The sequence below is a fragment of the Callorhinus ursinus genome, unplaced genomic scaffold (genome assembly GCF_003265705.2).
Source record: "Callorhinus ursinus isolate GAN/ISIS: 27379988/994484 unplaced genomic scaffold, GSC_fseal_2.0 scaffold36, whole genome shotgun sequence".
In the NCBI taxonomy this organism is placed as follows: domain Eukaryota; kingdom Metazoa; phylum Chordata; class Mammalia; order Carnivora; family Otariidae; genus Callorhinus; species Callorhinus ursinus.
In genome coordinates, this window is record NW_027397098.1 from 4,695,555 (window position 1) to 4,715,906 (window position 20,352).

At 47.9% G+C, this 20,352-nt stretch overlaps 1 protein-coding gene across 5 annotated transcripts in view; it reads right to left on the minus strand.

Moving 5' to 3' along the window:
- The window catches only part of CAMK1D (calcium/calmodulin dependent protein kinase ID), a 500,660-nt gene that overhangs the window by 318,037 nt on the left and 162,271 nt on the right, over positions 1–20,352 (minus strand). The gene's annotated exons all lie outside the window — the stretch shown is intronic.

The following is a 20,352-nucleotide window of genomic DNA, read 5'->3' on the forward strand; positions in this document are numbered from 1 at the left end:
AGAGGCCAAGAAAGTAGATTTCAGGTAGGACCCAAGGCAAGTCATGCACAATCAGTGTATTAACGTATCCACTGCTACAAGTGTGCGTGAATATCTGCCACCTGAATTCTATTGTGAAAACTGGCAGAAATTCTTAACTTAGAGGACACTCCATGGAAGAAAAGGCTTCGGCATAGACACCCAGGCAACACCATCATTGCTCCTCTTCAAGACTTCCTGAACACGGACTGCCCAGGACTGAAGGCCCCCCAACAAGTTGTAGAACGAAAAAGGATGTTCAGACGACAATGATTTGGATGTTCTCTAAATCCCAAGATCAGCTCGGAGTCTTAAGATCAGCCAGTTTCCCATCATCCCCTGTCCACCTTGAAAGTCACCTTCCCCCTCATTCCTCACCACCCATCTCCAATCTGGAAGCCAGAGTCTCTTTTCTGCTGCCAAGCCTCTTTTGGAGACATCCAAACATGGGCATTAACTCAATGCTTCTGGAAATGGTCCCTTGTTTCAGAAGCCAGGTTTTTATGCCAAATGGAAATTGGGTACATCAGTGGTTCTGGAGTTTAGCCATATCCCAGCCAAGGAGCTCCTGGAGAGCTCTGTTACCCAAACCCACCTACCCTGGCCTACAGAAGGCCTTCCCTACCTGGGTAACTCAGGAGTCTTCTTTTCTTCTGTCCCTTTGGCACCAGATGCCAACACTCTAAGATTTGGGCCAAGGGGCACATCAGTTCCCCCAGTCTGTCCGGGCTGTCACGGCACGGAGGCCGAGGTTCTCAGTCAGCACTCTGTCTGGCTTTCCTCCACCATCACGGCCTCCTCCTACCCCACCCTCCTTCTTGCCCCCTAGCCCTTCCCCACCCCCACTCAAATACTGCCACGTCTCCTTCACCACTTGCTTCTGGCCTTGGTACTTTCCACTCCAATCACCTAACTCGTACTTCCTTACCAATTTGTAGGCTTCAGTTTAATCGATTTTCATAAACTAGGCTTTCATGAATTATTGTGTACTTTTCAGCCCCAGTCATTTGAGGTACAGGTAGTAAAAATTTTAAATAAAATGTATTAAAGTGTGAATTAAGGGGCGCCTGGGTGGCTCAGTCATTAACATCTGCCTTCGGCTCAAGTCATGATCCCGGGGTCCTGGGATCGAGTCCTACATCGGGCTCCCTGCTCAGCAGAGAGTCTGCTTCTCCTCTCCCACTCCCCCTGCTTGTGTTCCCTCTCTCGCTGTCTCTCTCTGTCAAATAAATAAATAAAGTCTTTTAAAAATAAATAAAGTGTGAATAAGTGCATTTTGTCATTTTAAACAAACAATGTTTACCTCAGGTCTTGATACATGGGGGCAAACCAAATATTAGAGCTAAAAGAATATAAGCCCATAACAACCATAAAAAGAAATTCAACTTGTTTTTAAGTGTCATTAATGGATTGATTCCACTGTAATGTAGCTAAAGTCTGTGACTGCAGCAGAGACTGCTAGCCATTCCCCACTAGCTATGCTCTCTTTCTTCTTTGGGGAGAAAGCCCCTGATTTCCAGCTAGACCCACACACCACACACTGGAGACTCTATTTCCCATCCTCTTTTGCAGTTACAGTTAGGCATGACCACTGTCTCAGCTCTGGACAGTTCACACATGCCTTTTGCCCCTATCTCTCTGTCCCTTCCTCCATTCCACTGCCTGGAGTAAGGCTGTCCCAATTTCATACCCCAAGATTAAGGCCACACAATGCGGAGCAACAAGCTAGATGGAGCCTGGGTCCCTGACACCAGGAAGAACCATGTGAGCCCTAGACCACCCAACAGGACTTGTGCAAGAGGAACAGCCCTTATCCTGTGTGACTCATAGTTATCTATAGCTTTCTATGACTTGCAGCCAATCTTACTCATAACTGATACAATCATTAAAGGGTAAGAATCTAAAGTTTTAAAACTGGTCATGAACTTCATAAAGACATTAACAACCAAAGTAACTTACTAAGACACTTGTCCGCATCCCTTAGAGAACAAAGGGATATTTAAGAAAACATGTTTAAAAGAATGTTTCAGGAAAAAAAAGTTTTTCCTACAGTAGGTAAGTATATATTTCCAATTTTTAAACATTTCACATCATTAAATCCTTTGCAGATAATACAATAAATCGCCTTGTGCATTCTTTCTTTATTCTACTAGCATAACACATTGGAATGTTTTCATCCTTTCAAAATTGTGTAAGTGTTTGTTCCTCAACTTTCCCAAGGACATAAAACCTTGAATGAGCAATATACCCAAATGAACCATTCTGGCATTCTGCATATCTTAGAGAGCAAAATATTTTGCTGCCTTGACTGGAAAAAAAGTCTTTGAGTTTTAAAATTAAGGTAAGTAATTTTTTTAAAACTGGATAGAACGGGCCCATTAAAAGAAGTACCTTGGGGGTCACCTGGGTGGCTCAGTTGAGCATCTGACTCTTGATTTTAGCTCAGGTCATGATCTGAGGGTCCTGGGATGGAGCCCGAAGTTGGACTCTTAGCTCAGCAGGGAGTCAGCTTGTCTCCCTCTCTCCCTGCCCCTCCCCCACTTGCACCATCTCTCTCTGAAATAAATAAATAAATCTAAAACAAAGGAGAAGTATCTTGGAAATTGAAAAAGGCATATTATCGGGCACCTGGGTGGCTCAGTTGGTTAAGCAACTGCCTTCAGCTCAGGTCATGATCCTGGAGTCCCTGGATCGAGTCCCGCATCGGGCTCCCTGCTCGGCGGGGAGTCTGCTTCTCCCTCTGACCCTAACCCCTCTCATGTACTCTCCCTCATTCTCTCTCTCTCTCAAATAAATAAATAAAATCTTTAAAAAAAAAAAAGGCATGTTATTGTTTGAACTAATTGGAAATATTCCTTGATAACATTTAGCTCATTCTACACAGTCACTAAAATTAATGTCATTGTTATGTCCTGCACTATTAAAAGTTCTTATGAACAGATCGAAGAAGAAACAACTATTGGTCCGCAACTGGGAACTCTGTGGCAGCAAACAAGTCAAAGGCATTTTCCTTTCTCATAAATGGCACAGTTGACTTTTTTTTTCCCCACTGAAGGATTTTGACAGTGGTTCTTTTAATTCTAAGAAGATTTTCACCTGAAATAGAAATTCTACCTCCAAGCTCCTCTTACCTGACAGATTTCTAGTTTATGTTTACAATTGGTTTTATTACTGGATCTCAAATTCAAAACAGCGAGATAGTCAGCTCTGACCCAACCAAACCTATGAAGAGTCACAAGAAAATCCAAAGCCACAGTGAATATGAAAGTGAACACAAAAATATCTGGCTTTGTGACACACTAGGCGTCGGTGGGGGGAGGGGTGGAGGGAGGGCAAGGAGGCAGCAGACTTCCCTTCCTGTCTGTGACTTTCCAATATAACGTATGTGAGATATAACGTATGTGAGAGAGAGAAAGAGAGAGGCTCTCATGTTAGAAATTAGCGTGTATTCCCTAACACAAACCAGCTACGAAGAAAAAATGGCTCAAAAATAAGCTGCATGCCAAAAATATACCGAGCGAAGCTAGCCCAGGATGCAACATTCCCCATAGATAATCCCCCCTAGATAATCTGGTTCTATAACAGAATTTAAGCTGCAAGCTGCTTCTAGTATTTACCTTCATCTGATGTACTGTACTATAAATGGCTGAGATTTGTCTTGTCAGTACTGACTTGACACCTGCCAGTCCTGAGATACCTCCATCTTGCTGGCACTTTATAGCTCTCCCTGGAGACCACCAGCAAGCCTGTATTTCCCTCTCCGCAAGCACTGTGCTGAAGGTAATAACCTTAACCCAGGTCTCAAGTCCAAGGTTAAATCCCCTATAATATCCCTTCAATTATTCTTACCACCGTATTTCTCCTCACTGTCCCCAAATTGCAATTCCCACATTTTAAAACAACATGCATTTTCCATTTGTCCTTCAAGAGCTCAGGGGTGGAGAGGGGTTTCTAGCAAAAGACAAGTGTAGCCTCAGTCCACTTGAACCCATCCCATATAAAATGAGTAACTTAAGACAGGTATACAAACAGGTTGGTATCGGGGGCACTAGATTACAACACATAACTAATCTTTCCTCCATGAGGATTTGAATGTACTTATAAATTCCTCATTGATTTATGTTGGTAGTGGTTTCTTTAATCTGATTCTGCATTCATTCCCTGAGAGTGTGATTTCTCCACTACCTAAGAAATTTAATTGATACCATTTATAAAAATACCATTCCAATGGTAAGTTCATTATCAATGACCATAGAACAACTGGGATTAGGTCTGAGCAGTGAGACACTTAAAAACAAGACTGAGATTCTTCCAAACCCGTTGGCTCAAGCATGAAAATCATAAGCATTCAATGAATGTGTTTACTTCCCTCCACCCTGACCCCCAAGCAAATGTTATTGATGCATCGTAGGTGGTCAGCATACTTGCCAAGTGGTCCAGTAAAATCCAGATTTTTCCCCAACATTTCAAAGATTTGTCTTGTCACTTTTTACAGGAACTGTATCTACATGGAGTCTCAATAAATCAGATAGTATAGTGTTATGGAAAGCATACTGGACCAGGTCAAGCTTGGGCCAGTGCGGTGCCTTACCAAGACCTGCCAATCAGGAAATGCCTTCCATTATGAGTTGAATTGTGTGCCTTCAAAATGCATATGCTAAAGTTCTAACCCTCGGTATTTTAGAATGTAACCTTATTTGGAGACGAGGTATTTACTGAGGTCATCAAGTTAGGGTGGGCCCTAATCCTGCATGTCTAATATCCTTTCAAAAAAGGAAAATTTGGACAAACAGAGAACACATAGAGCGGAGATGATGTCAAGAGACACAGGGAGGGCGCCTGGGTGGCTCAGTTGGTTAAGCAGCTGCCTTCGTCTCGGGTCATGATCCTGGAGTCCCGGGATCGAGTCCCGCATCGGGCTCCCTGCTCGGCGGGGAGTCTGCTTCTCCCTCTGACCCTCCCCCCTCTCATGTGCTCTCGTTCTCTCTCTCATTCTCACTCTCTCAAAATAAATAAGTAAATCTTTAAAAAAAGAGAGAGAGAGAGAGACACAGGGAAAAGAGAGACACCTGGAGCCAAAGAGAGAGGCCTGGAACAGATCCCTCGCTCACAGTCCTCAGAAAGAACCGCGCTACCAGCACCTTGATTAAATCGGGACTTGCAGCCTCCAGCACTTCGACATAATACATTTCTGTCATTCAGCTCCCTGGTTGGTGGTCCTTTGTTACAGCGGTCCTAGCACACTGATAAACCTTGTGTTCTAAAACGACCTTATTCTCTACATCCCAACTACTGCTTACAAAGAGGAACAGGTAAAGTGGGACAGAAGCCCCTGCGGCCAGCGCTGATGTCACAAACTCTCCTTCCCAGAACTAGCTTTACATTCTCAGATTGGAGGGTGGGGGGAGCAAGCAGTCAAGACACGCAAGGCTCCCCTCCACATAGCTGGGTTGGGAAAACAACGGAAATAAACAGTCTAGGCTGAAATGCAAGAAGACAAGTCATTTTCATGTGAATGTCACTGAGAGCAGTAAGGAGAGAGGTTCAGGTGAAAGCCTCATAGGGTTATATAAAGAGCGCTGGGTCAAGAGTCTGGACAAACTCCATAAGCTCTTGGCCCCGGCTTTGCCACTGATCAGCTAGTGGTGGGGAATGAGTCTAGCCATCATCTTTTCAGCAGTGAATAAAGGAATGGGGGTGGGGGGGATCCAGAGTATCTCGCTCAGTTGTCCCTTATCTATGGTCCATAAATACATTTCCGGCAGTCTGTGAACTCCCTCAGTGGCCTGCAAAATTGCAGGAGTGTACGCCTATGTGCATTTCTCTTGTGAGAGGGTGCGCAGCTTACAGCAGATATTTAAACAAGGGAGAAAGGTTAAGAATTTGCTCAAGGGGCTCTTGCAGGGTTCCTTCTTGCCCTAAGACTTTGCAGGTGGGTGGGTTACGGATGCTTGCTGCATCTTTGCCTGGGCCACCACGCACCCCGAAAGATACCTGTCCCCCTCAAGGCTTCAGTCTGGGCTCCTCGATTCTCACAGAATCACTTTGCTGGCCACTAGTCTTCTTCTTCTTCTTTTTTTTTTAAACATTTTATTATTTATTTGACAGAGAGAGAGAGAGAGCATAAGCAGGGGGGAAGGCAGAGGGAGAGGAAGAAGCAGCCTCCCTGCCAATCAGAGAGCCCAATGCGGGGCTTGATCCCAGAACCCCGAGATCATGCCCGGAGCCAAAGGCAGACGCTTAACCAATTGAGCCACTCAGGAGCCCCGCCACTTGCCTTCTAAGAGACACAGGCAAGACCTGTTTTCTGGACAGCCAAGGAACAGACTGGAGACAGCAAACATTGTTTATAGAGCTTGTGTCATAAGAAGATTTGCCTACATGGCAAAACAAAACAAAACAAAAAAACACGTTACAATGCCCTGTTATTAGTAAGAATATATACAGTGTTCAAGGGTTTCACCCATTAATAAAACCCGTTGCACCTGCCAAAGCTGGCACAGAATTGGAGCCATGGGAGCTAAGAATCTGTGCCCAGCCAGGGAGTGGGGCTACGAAATCACCCTAAAGAGATGAGCAATCTGGGGTCAAATGCAGAGCCAGGAGCAGGCAGGCCCTTACGTCCAGCTCAGGGAGCCCCAAGCTCCACCACTGCTGGCCACTCATGCATACCAGGTGGGCAGGCTGGAGACCCACAGGCAACTATGGGAGGAGAGCAGCCAGCAACCTGGATTGGGAAGGTCTCCCCTCTTGCCACAGGTCCCTTGCATGAACGATTATGGCTGCAAATGAGGGCAGCTGTGTGTGCATTTCTTTCTTTTTTTTTTTTTTAGATTTATTTAGTTGAGAGAGAGAGAGAGAGAGTGTGCACAAGTGGGGGAGGGGCAGAGGGAGAGGGAGAGAATCCTCAAACAGACTCCCTGCTGAGCTCAGAGCCCGACTCCAACTCCGGGCTCACTCCCAGGACCCCAAGATCATGACCTGAGCCGAAATCAAGAGTCGGCCGCTTAACCGACTGAGTCACCCAGGCGCCCCTGTGTATGTATTCCTGTCACTCCAGCTAGCTGGTGAATACGATCCATGGTGAAGGTGTTCTAGGCATTCTCCTATGAACCCTCCCACCTTGGAGAGAACAGCCCCTGGGACTGCAGTCACAAAATCCACAGTATTTTATCTCAATTAAGCCTGTGACGTACTTCACATGTGACGATGAAGGATGACCTGCCTGGTTCTCAGAGCTGGTAAGTGACAGAGAGAGGCTCCAGCCACCCTCTACTCTGTCTCCCATGGTGCATTTGGGGATCTTTTATTCTGGCAGAATTTTCTTGTAGACACAGGAATTTCTTCCCCCGACCCCGACACAGGGAAAAAAAAGCACCTCCTTATCCTTGCATCACTCAAAAAGTAAATTTAAAGTGACCTTTCCCCATGAGGCTGGATTAATTTTATAGCAAAAAACAAGTTAATAAGATAAATATAAGTATTCCCGACAAAAGCAGTATCACTCGATTTAACCTCTGCCCTACGTCTGGCGACTACGCTGTCCAGCCTGATGAGCTCAATTAACCACCTTCAGTTATATACCAAAACAGTGCAGCCCAGACATTCCCAGATATTTTTTTCAAAGCTTGAGATTCTGTCTTCAGACTCCTGGCACACTGTCTTAGCCCGTTCAGGCTGCTATAACAAAATACCACAGACTGCCTGGCTTCTAAACAACGGGTATTTAGTCCTCACGGGGCTGAGGGTAGGAAGCCCAAGATCAAGGTCTGCTGAGAGCCCCCTTCCTGGTTCACAGACTGTGTCCTCACGCGGCAGCAACAGGGAGAAAACTCGCTGGGGTCTCGTTCATAAAGGCACTAGCCCCACCGTGAGGGTTCCACCCTAGACCTAATCACCTCCCCAAAGCCCCACCTACAGACACCATCACACTGGGGGTTAGGTTTCAACATTCGACTTTTGGGGGGACACAAACATTCAGCTGATAGCACACACACGCTCATGCCCTCCAGTGACCCGTAGTCACAACCACATGCACACGAGCAGGAGGGTTCTGGGAAAGGCAAGGAAATGGGCCGTGGAAAGGTGATGTGTCCAACTCAATAAACATTTGTCAATTCCCTGGTGTCCACACAGCATTATTTTCCTTTTCGTTACCTAGTGAATGAAGCCGGTGAGCCCGGCCTGGCTCCATCATGCTGGGCACGTTAACCGAGGGGCCATGGGGCTGGCATCCTGGCATTTTCCTTCGACACCCTCCTGTCTCCTCCCTCTGTCTGTACACCTTCCCCCTCCCCCACCCCTTCCCTGTCCTCTGATTAAGCTGAGCCAGGTCCCCGGGTGCCCTGTCCACACCGCAGGAGCCGAACAGCCGCGGGTGGTAGAAGAATCTAGCAAGTCACAGTGTCCCAGCGCCCTGCTAGCAGCTGGCTTTGATGACAGTTCCAAGGGCAGTATTGCTGTTTCACAACACTTATCACACTGTAATTAATTTCAAAACAATGTCTCTCAAGTCCTGTGCCCCCGCGCACCAGGCAGGGAGGGGACAACCCTCAAGTGGTTTCCCGGGCCAGTTAAGGCTTCCCAGCAATGGCTGTGGTGCAGGGTGCGGGGCACGTTGCTGGCACGCAGGGGGCTGCTAGGGATTGCACCCAGAGAAAGCCAGAGACACACCAGAGTGGCACCCGCCTATTCCCTCCCGTGGCCTGGCCACGTGACACCAACATCTTTAGCGCCTAGAGGCGCCTGCAAGTGTGGTGGTCCCCTTCACAGCTATCCTGCGCTTTCTGGAGCAGGGCAACACGGTGTCCAGCAGCACATTCCCCTCGTGCTGAGGGCGCCGAGCTCCTGGCCGCACACGGCTCTCTGCCGAGCCGGCCTTCGCCTGTAAGCAGCCGCTGGGGCAGATGGTCAACCCAAGGCCACCCAAGGTAATAGTGCAGAAGAGAGTGTGGACGGGTCCCAAGAACACAGGCAGCTACACACTACGATAACTACCCTGGAAGGGGACGGTGGGGGGGGGGAGAAAGCATTCCATTCATTTAGGTCACATAGACGGTCTCTTTAAAAATGGACTCTGGCACGCGCATTACATAGTCACTACTGCGTACTGCTGTGGTCTGATAAGCCAACCCTTCATTTGGGACTCAGGAGGGGACTCTGAAGACAAAGGCATTTTCCCATAGGATACGCGTCCAGGGCACAGGAAGCATCCCCAGGTGTATTTTGCTACCATCACGTACATGATTTGGGCAGCCGCCTCTGTGGTTTCAGGGAGCTTGGAAGCTCTCCAACCTCAGAAAAAAAAAAATCTGCACCCTTGAAAGAGTTAACCTTGAAAACCTCACCTCAGACTTGCCACTCTATGAAGCACAGGTATGATACTAGGCTGTTATCAGTCACTTCTACCTTCGAGTGAATGATGTGGTGAGAATGAGAGCAGACAACATCTGTGAAGGGAGGGGGCTTGGGAAAGAGAAAGTGAACACAAGCAGGGGGAGCGGGAGAAGGAGAAGCAGGCTTCCTGCTGAGCAGGGAGCCCGATGCGGGGCTCGATCCCAGGACCCTGGGATCAGGACCTGAGCTGAAGGCAGACACTTAACGACTGGGCCACCCAGGCGCTCCTAAATTTTTTTTAAGATTTATTATTATTATTTATTTATTTATTTGAGAGAGAGACTGAGAGAGAGACTGAGAGAAAGAGAGCACAAGAGGGGGGAGGGTCAGGGAGAGAAGCAGACCCCCCCCCCCACCGAGCAGGGAGCCCGATGCGGGACTCGATCCCGGGACTCCAGGATCATGACCCAAACCGAAGGCAGTCGCTTAACCAACTGACCCACCCAGGCGCCCCTAAGGTAGTTGTTCTAATTGCCACTGCTCTTCCAGATGGGGTCTCTCTCCTGAAATAAATCAACACGGCCCCTGGTACTTTCAATGCCGGCACTGACTTTAAAAAGTGCGTACTTTGGGGCACCTGGGTGGCTCAGTCGGTTAAGCATCTGCCTTCGGCTCAGGTCATGATGCCAGGGTCCTGGGGTTGAGCCCCGCGTCGGGCTACCTGCTCAGCCGGGAGCCCGCTTCTCTCTCTGCCCTTCTCCCCTGCTCATTCTCTCTCTCTCTCTCTGTGTCTGAAATAAATAAATAAAATCTTAAAAAAGAAGTGCGTACTTTTTTCTGCACCGCCACAAATGGAGAACAGCAGACGTTTATTTTTGCCTGGTTGGGCAGCAGTCTCTCGTAACTCTTCATCATCTTGCTTCAGGGCTGTGCCAAAGGGTCACTGGTCATCTCTCTTTCCCAAAAGATATCACACCGATCTACTGCGTTGATAACATCATAAAAGCTTTTTTTAAAGATTTTATTTATTTGAGAGAGAAAGAGAGCACGAGCAGGGGGAAGAGGTAGAAGCAGGCTCCCCTCTGCGCAGGGAGCCCTACGTAGGGCTCGATCCCAGGACCCTGGGATCACGACCTGAGCCAAAGTCAGACACCCCAACCAACGGAGCCACCCAGGCGTCCATCGATAACATCATCATAATACAACTTGGAGAGCAGAAAATAGCAGGGGCCAAGGATGTCTTGGTAAGATCTTTGTAAGCCAAAGGTAGCCGACATATCCCATGGAAATAAAGGCCATATCGGTGACATATCTGGGAGGTCCAGTAGGGCATGAAGGGCACCAGAGGGGTACTTCATTTGAGGTAATCTATGCACAAATCAGAATTTTCCAAATAAAACAGAGAACTTGTTCATTTAAAGGGACCTCGGAAGAATCCTATTTCAATGTGAAAAGATAGCTCCTAATTTCTCCTTTTGTCCTTTTGCACAGGTTTAAATTTTTGTGCATTGAGTTTCCTAAAAGCAGGGTCCCTGTGACAGCCACATGCAGAAGAGTGAAACTGGACCACTTTCTTACACCATACACAAAAATAAACTCAAAATGGATGAAAGACCTAATGTGAGACAGGAATCCATCAAAATCCTTGAGGAGAACACAAGCAGCAACCTCTTTTACCTCGGCCGCAGCAACTTCTTGCCAGTCACATCTCCAGAGGCAAGGGAAACAAAAGCAAAAATGAACTACTGGGACTTCATCAAGACAAAAGCTTCTGCACAGCAAAAGAAACAGTCCACAAAACCAAAAGGCAGCCTACGGAATGGGAGAAGATATTTGCAAATGACATATCAGATAAAGGGCTACTATCCCAGATCTATAAAGAACTTATCAAACTCAACACCCAAAAAACAAATAATCCAGTCAAGAAATGGGCAGAAGACATGAACAGACATTTCTGCAAAGACGACATTCAAATGGCCAACAGACATATGAAAAAATGCTCCCACGTCACTCGGCATCAGAGAAACACAAATCAAAACCACAATGAGATACCACCTCACACCCGTCAGAATGGCTAAAATTAACAAGTCAGGAAACAACAGATGTTGGCGGGGATGTGGAGAAAGGGGAACCCTCCTACACTGTTGGTGGGAATGCAAGTTGGTGCAGCCACTCTGGAAAACAGTACAGAGGTTCCTCAAAAATTTAGAAATAGAGCTACCCTATGACCCAGCAACTGCCCTACTAGGTATTTACCCAAAGGATACAAAGTGATTCAAAGGGGCACCTGCACCCCAGTGTTTATAGCAGCAATGTCCACAATAGCCAAACTATGGAAAGAGCCTAGATGTCCATCAACAGATGAATGGATAAAGAAGATGTGGTGTATATATATACAATGGAGTATTACTGGGCCATCAAAAAGAATGAAATCTTGCTATTTACAAAGATGTGGACAGAACTAGAGGGTGTTATGCTAGGCGAAATAAGTCAGTCAGAGGAAGGCAAATACCGTATGATTTCACTCATGTGGAATTTAAGAAACAAAACAAATGAACCTAGGGGAAGGGAAGGAAAATAAAATAAGATAAAAACAGAGAGAGAGGCAAAGCATAAGACTCTTAGCTCTAGGGAACAAACGGAACAACTGAGGGTTGCTGGAGGGGAGGGGGGTGAGGCGATGGGGTAACTGGGTGATGGGCATGAAGGAGGGCACTTGAAGTAATGAGCACTGGGTGTTGTATGCAACTGATGAATCACTAAACTCTACCTCTGAAACTAATAATACACTATGTTAACTAAATAAAATTTAAATAAAAAATTGATTAAAAAAGAAAAAGCAAGGCCCCTAGAGCTATAAGTCTCTGCCGCACTGCCTGCTGCAAAAAGACTAAACGATGAGACCTCAAATTTGTCCGCTCTGCTCACTCCTTGCCTTCTCATGAAATCCTATCTAGATAAGAGGGCATTTGGGATGGGCCACAAAGTATGCTTTAATTTGGCAGATGGTTGTACTAGCTAGGGTTCTACAGAGAAACCAAAGCAACAGAACCAGAAACAGAACCAATAAATACAGAGATTTATTATAGTTATAATTGGTGCACGTGATTATGGAGGCAGACAAGTCCCAAGACCTAGAGTGTGAGTCAGCAAGCCAGAGACCCAGGGGAGCTGATGGTGCAGTTCATTCTGAAGGCTGGCAGGCTCAAGCCCCCGGAAGAGCCAAAGTTGCAACTGGAATCCAAAGGCAGGAAGAGGTCAATGTCCCAGTTAAAAGGCTGTCAGGCAGGAGGAGTTCTCTTTTATTTGGGGGCAGTTCAGCCTTTTATTCTATTCAGGCCTTCAACTGATTGAATAAGGCCCATTTCATTAGGGAAGGCAATCTGCTTCACTCAGTCTGCTGATTTAAAGGTTAATCTGATCCAAAAACACAACTCACAGAAACACCCAGAATAACGTTTGACCAAATGTCTGGGCACCCTGTGGCCCAGTCAAACTGACACCATTACAACGGTGATGCCCATCTTCTGCAAGGGAGAATACAGGAGTAGGTGAACAGGCCCCACATGAATCTGAGGATCCCAGAGTGAACGTGGCCGACACAGAGAGACCAGACTGCAGAAATGGAGCCCAGCCATGGGACCCCCGGATGGGAAACTGCTTTAGCACCAGGCTTTCTGGGCAATCTTGTAGCCAGAGCGTCAGATGGACACCAGGAAGACTCAGCTGGGGTGAAACTTTGTTCTACAGCAAATAGTGCCCTTGCAAGAGGGATTCACAGACTCCTATTGCTATCAGGTGTTAAACCCTAGCTAATCTGCAGGGAAACAAATAAGATCACACCTTGGCATTTCGAGCGATTTTCTTCTCAAAGTTCTAACCTTCCCTTCTCTGTGACCTTGGACTCATGACTCCCTGAGAAAGTATTAACACTCTCCGTTCACAGATAAAAACACTGAGTTAGAGAGAGTTTGGGGAGGTGTGGCCCTCACCATTTGAGTCCCCGCCTTCCCTCCCAGGATTCCTGCAGTGCTCACAGTCCGCCAACCAGGGCCTTGACTTTCTCCAGCTTTCGGGGCTTCGTCTGACCAGACCTTCCCTGTCCTCCACCAAGAGAGGTGGCTGGTGGCAGCCATGTCTCGGTGGGCGAGCTTCCCCCCAACATGCTGGTTTGCTGCCCTGGTCCTTCTGGACTCCCATCCCTGGGTTCACCACAGTCACACTGCCATGACAGGCGGAAGCAGGAGCATAAGGGGCTCTAGAACCAGCACAGTACCCTCAAGAAGCCCCGCCCACCAGGAGCCCGGGTGTCCTCAGGCCCCATCAGTCTTTCTACGTGGGGGAGGGCCAGAGGCAGCCACGATCCTCAGCTCCAGCTCCCACCCTTCCCTCCTATCCATTTCTCACCGCCATCATCGGCTTTAGCCACATTTGCTAAAAATACACCTCGCTTCCCTGTTACACTTACTAATACATTCTATTTCAGGCCCGTTTGCATTCTTACTTAGAAATACCCACATGGGTAGCAGCGAAAACATGCAGAATGCTATAGCTTTTCCTTGAGGAAGGTTCGTTCCCCTCTGCTCTGCTGTGCTCAGCCCACGAATCCGAAAAGCAAACCTTTCCTTGCTGGACGGGAACTGGGTATGAAACCTTTCCTCACGGGATGGGAATTAGTGAAATAAAAGAAAAAGGCTGCATCGGAGGAGGAAGGAAGAAGCCAAGAAGAGACTCAGCTGGGCACACAGTGGAGCTGGCGGTCCCTTCTTGGCACACCTGCCCTCCGTGGGCACACGTGCAGCCCCGAGCCCCAGAGTCACTGTCGCCCCAGAAGCAACTGCAGAGTGGCCTCCCCACAGAAGCCACATAACACTAGTAAGAAACTTGGAGAACATCTAAAGAAAGCCACAAACCAGGCTGAACTTCACGAGCCAGCCCCTGGAAGCTGTTTTCTGAGTCCTCAGCCCAGGGAAGTCATTATTTCCGCTGCACAGTGGTCCCCCTCTATGAGCTCATCCTCCCCCCAGCCCCCCCCCCCCCCCCGAGCTAATGTCCCTGCTGGCTTCCCTCGGCAGTCTTGGAAGAGCTCCCTGCCTTTCCTGGCGTTTCCAAGAACTTTGGCTCTCTCGTATAATTATATGGAGGATAATGACAGCTCTCCGCCTCTGATCTTTGCCTTCCTGGAGGGAAGGAGGTAGAAGTACCATATGACCAATTTCAAAGGCCTTAATTCATTCATCCTTCTTCCTGTTTTATCCAGTGACTGGGTACTGTTGGCTGCAGAGAAGGAAGGCACGCAAGGAGGGGAGAGGAAAAGGGACGGCAGGGCTGGGGCCAGACCGGGGAGGAGGTGGGAGTCTTGCGGGGCAAGCCAGAGCTCAGCACACAGCTGGTGCAATATTTATGTCTTTCCGATGGCCAAGCTCATGGGCGACAGGTGCATGGATGAGCACAGAGGGAAGCATTCAGAATGCTGACTCCGTGCCCTGCCCTTTTCCGGTCTCAGGACGTTGCACCGGACTGAACTTGGAGCCATCACTGTTCCCCGGGTATGAAATCACCTCATTAAAAATACAAAAACAATTTTAAAACAAAGCATGAGACTGAATGATGGCCCCCTCGACTAAGATAGATCGGAGCCTCCCAAAGTCTGGAATCTGGGGGCTTCCCTCAGCTCCACGCACACAGTGGCAGGGCAGAGATGGTTAATGGCAGGTAGGAGAAGCTGATCCAGCCAGACATGACAATGAAGGATCACGAGGTAAAAGGAACAGGAAGCTAAGGGTGAAATTTCTCTAACTGCATTATCTCTTTTGCACACTTAGCGAGCCCCGCGATCTGGCCAGGGAAATGATTATTGACAACCCTGAAAGAGGAGATCCTAACGTCTGAAAATCTCCCGAATCCAAGCAAGAGCAGATCTTACTCATCCACGCTTGATTCTACCCTTAGTAACAGAAAATATTGGCATAAACAGGGAACCCTCCATCACCATCATGGCATCCCATTGGTGGGTTCAGATGATCAAAATAAGCCTCCTCACAGCATATCCTCAGGTGCTGCCACTGAATTCAATTACATCCGCATAACAAAAGACAGTCACAACCATGGGCTATTTATCATGCATGCCCAGTAGGCTGCAGAGATGCAAATATGTGTGTCATATATATGCGCATATGGAAAAAACCCACTCACTTGAAAAGAAGTTTCCCAGAACCTCATCCCCTTTCATTTTCTCTGCTATTCCTCTGAATAGCTTGTCTTGAACACTGTAGCTGCCAAGACAGAAGAATTCACTGCTTGAGAAGGAAAAAAAAAATTCTATTATTCAAACTTTCTTTCCTTGGGCGGAAGGAGAATAGCGAAAGGGGCTGGTGAGCTTTCTTTAGCAGGAAGAAGGTTATTTCTCCATTTAGCTACCAGGCAGTACAAAGGAAAGTGGGATGCCGGGGAGCTGCCCCGAGCCCTCCACCAGGAGCCCTCACGTCCCCCGGCTCTGACGGGACTCCAAGAAACGACTTACTGCCCCCTCCCTCCCCCGCCCCCGCCATGCCCCTCCTCCTCCCACCTTGCCGCCGAGCATTCTGGAGACAGGGGCAGGCGTGGAGGGAAACAAGTAGAGGGAGCTGGGGCAGGCTGTGCCAGTTCACTTCCCTCTTTTCAGAATTGCTAAGAGGATTAAAGGTAATTGTTGCTTCTGGAGCTCTTCAGCTATAAGACGCTCTATAAATACCCGCAACCACCCCCTCCAGGGAAAACACATTTCATTACAGTGGAGGTGAACACTGCAGAGCCCGTGAGAAAGACGGGGATGCATCATGGAGGGATTTTCCGCCATCCTGAGTGGACCCAGAGTAACCACCTTGTAGAGTGAGTGACCCACCCCAACTGGCATCTAATATGCCTATTCCCGTGTGTCCATCCAGGGTGCACTTACAAAGCACCGACTGTCTGCTCAAGGAGCAGCAGGGCACGGTGGTTAAGCACATGGGGCTTGAGCGAGGCTACCTGGCTGAAATCCTGGCTCTGCCCGCTTACTAGCTGTCTGACCTTGGCAAGTCACGTAACTAACCCTGTGACACGGGGACAACAGAACCCGCCTCACAAGGTTGTTGTGAGAATTCAAAGGGCTCGTGTTTGTCGGGTGGTCAGCGGTGACAGCTAGAGTAAAGCACGGCTATGCAACTTGCCTACCAAATGTAGGGCTCTGTAGTCTTTTATTTCTTCCTTGAGTATTTTCAAGTAGGTTGTTAGCATTAAAAAAAAATAAGGTGAAGGAGGAAGGACTGACCAATTCGATGTGGACAGAGCACTCACTCCTGTGGAAAACAGAGAAGCCAAGACAAGGTCCCTGAGCTTCCCAGAACCCCAACAAGGAAGGGTGTTCGGGTGTTTTTATCTTTAGCTGCCAGGCAGTGGCATACAAAGGGAGTGGGGAGAAGCGTATTTATCACAGGCACTGCTTAGAACTGCCAGGAGAGAGTGATAATAAAGCAGACTGACTTTTAGTTGATGTTACTATTGTTTTAAGTTCTGTATGGACAGTGCCCTCCCATAGCTCCTGCCTCCAACCGTTCCCTTTGCCTCAGGACACCTGCCCACGCATGCCAGGAGCTCACCTTGAAAGAGACATGACCCCTCACTTGAATCTTCTACTAGGAAGCCCTGAGTCCATCCATCCTGGGCAGTGAGCCGGCTTCCCTCCTCGAAGGTTTCCGGGAAGATGTACCTCCCATAAAGGGAAGAGACACCTGCAGTCAGCCAGGCCCTGGTGGGAATCCCTGTCCTGCATTTAGATGAGCGGCTCAGAGTGGCGGTTCCCAAAGTGTGGTCCCTGACACCAGCAGCTGCAGCACCTGGGAACTTGTTAGAAATGCAACTTCTCCAGCTCCATCGCAGAGCTCCCTCCCCAATCAGAAATGCTGGGGGTGGGGCAGGACAGCCTGTGTTTTAACAAACCTTCCAGGGGATTCTGATGTCCCCTCAACTTTGAGAACCACCGGCTTCAAGAAACTTACCTCAATTTTCTGGAGTCACAGTTTTCTCATTCGGAACTGGGGGTAACAACACTCACCCCATCGGGTGTTACCCTATAGTGTTACCCTATAGTGGAAGAATTAAGTGAGGTAATACATGTCAAGCACTTGGTACAGTGCCCCAAACACGGCCGGCACTCAATACACTGTACCTATTATTACCAATGGTCAGTGGAACACATTCAGAAACAGCTAGAGCAAGCGTAGAATCCATGACAGCCCTGAGGCTCAGGGAAGTGGGTTCAAGGACAGTTGGAGGAGAGAAGTTGAAGGAAACCCGCAGATATTACTGTGCATTACCCCAGGTCCCCCAGGGTCTCGGGGTCACTATCCCATGCTACTTATGATCCTACCAACTCCTGCTCCTCGAGTATCTTGGGGGTTGGGAGTCCCAGGGAATAAAAGTGTACCCCATTTTATTGTTAAAATAAGGGTAGTATGAGTTTTGAGGGAGTTGCCTCCAGAGAGGACGAGATGTGTCTGAGTTCAAATAGTGGTATTTAAAATGTGTCACCGAAGTGTTTAGAACATGTTCTGAATTGCTGAAGGGTATTTTTGGTAAGGAACGGTGATAAGAAGCATCATGTGCTGACTGACAGAGCATCTGGAATTCAAGAGCTAAGGAGAGAGCCCGCTGGAAGGATCCCATCTTGGATTATAAACCACCATTACCTGAAACAATTCTGGAAGAGATGATGAGGGCCTCCTCACAGCCAGAGGCAGTGGACCCTTGTCAAGCATGTGGTCCCTTCCACCTCCCCCAACCTCCTCCCTTTGGCTCCCAGCACACCATCTGCCCTGGTTCACAGTTATTCCCCTGATCCCCTTCCCGGCCCCTTCTGCAGACTCCTCTCCCCTGGCCCACGGAGCCGCCACGCCTCGGCCCGTCTCCCCAGCATGTCTCCTGAAACGCCACTCTTCCTCTCTGGAGTCTGTGCACAGGAAGACAGAGGAATGGGACACAGCTCCGGGTTGGAGGCCACCTTTAAATCTTGGCCTATTGTTCACTCTGTCACCCAAAATGGATACAGGAGTAGAAACAAAGAAGAGGAAGGTCTTCCCCTCTGTGCCTTCTCTCTCTCTCGGGCAACCACAATCCCCCTGGGCACTAGGATGGCGTTCAGTGCTATGTCAGCTTCAGGTCAATCCTGAGCACCAGATCTTCCTATCCACCCACCTTCATACCTCCTCCTGATGGTCCACCAACATCTCAAAGTCAAGACACCGCAAAAGCGAACCCATTAACCTTCCCCTAAGTCCATTCCTCCTCCTGTGTGGTTCCTTCCGATTCTATAGTAATAGGACGTGGAGCAGAGGAAATGAAGAGCCGGGTCTGCTAGGAAAGAGGACTGGCAAGCCTATGGGAAGGGGCTGACAAGGTCACACAATGGGGTGCTAGTAAGAGAACAGTTATAACGACTCGCCCCAAATTCAAGTTCAAAGTACGGTACAAAAATTTAGGTAAGCAAAAGTGCTTACAACATTCAACATCCACTTCCATCTGTCATCTTCGAAACGAACCAAGAAAATATTAACCCCCCCAACAGGCACCCAAAACAAAAAGTCCTGAACTGACAAGAGAATTTCAGTAAAGAAACGTAACCATCTTTGAATAAGAAATTGCGGCATGTATGTGTACAATGAAATATTCAGCCATAAAAAACACGAAGTCCTATCATTTGCAGCAACATGGATGGAACCTGAAGACATTACGCAGAGTGAAATAAGTCAGACAGAGAAAGACAGGTACTGAGTGATCTCACTTCTATGTGGAATCTTAAAAAAAAAAAAAAAATCTCAGAAAAAAAAGATTAGACTCGGACTACGGGTTCTAAGGGCTGGAGGGTGAGGGGTACGGGGAGTTATTGTTTAACTGGTACAGAGTTTCAGTTCCCGAAGACAAAGAGTTCTAGGGATGGATGGTGGGGATGGTTGTGCAGCCCCATGAATGTACTTAATGCCACTGAACCGTAGGTGTAAAAATGGTTAAAATGGTAAAGTGAATGTTATGTATATTTTACTGCAATTTTTTTAAGATTTTATTTATTTATTTATTTGAGAGAGAGAGAGCGTAGCATGAGCAGAGGGAGGGGCAGACGGAGAGGGAGAGAGAGAATCTCAAGCAGACTCCACACTAAGCGTGGAACCCAACACAGGGCTTGATCTCCTGACCCTAAGATCATGAGCTGAGCCAAAACCAAGAGTCGGACGCTTGACCAACTGAGCCACTCAGGTGCCCCCATACTACAATTTAAATAATGGTTAAAAAAAAAACAACTCCTGGAAGAGGTACCAGTTAGGGACCCAATCACAGAGGAACTAGAGGCTTCCCCAGAGGTCCTTTTAGCAAAACGGCCCACCTCCCATCAGACCTAGAAGTGGAAGGAAGGTCCAAAGTGACTCAAGAAAAGTTTCTAATAAAAAAAAAAAAATCTTATTGTATAGCAAAATACTTTAAATCACATAAACATATTGATTATTGAATTCACACATTCAATTCTATTAACATACAGGGCATGTTTCATTATAAACTAGCATTGGTTTAAAAATAGGCCCCAGAGCTGCCTTTTTGGGATGTAGAATTCTGAGAAAGCCATTCTACAAGACGTTCCACCAGATTCCCACACAACAACGGCAGGGCCTTCTAAGCAGCCTTCCTAGATCAAATCTCCATCTGTCTCTAAAGAATGATCTGTACAAATTTCAGATCCTTTTCCCCACCAATTAACCCCTTCCCGTCGCTGCCTGAAACCCGCGGGACAAGTCTAGCCCTCGAGTGTAAGACGTGGCCACTGGGCCTCGGGGAGAGCGAGCTCTGGGCCGTGCAGTTACACAACGGACTCCCTGGCCCAAAGCCTGGCTCCACCCTCTGTCTGGAGGACCTTCTGTCCATCCCAGCCCCTCTGGTCTTCGCTCTGTCCTCTGTAAAATGAAGACAGCAACAGTTCCCACCTCTAGAGTT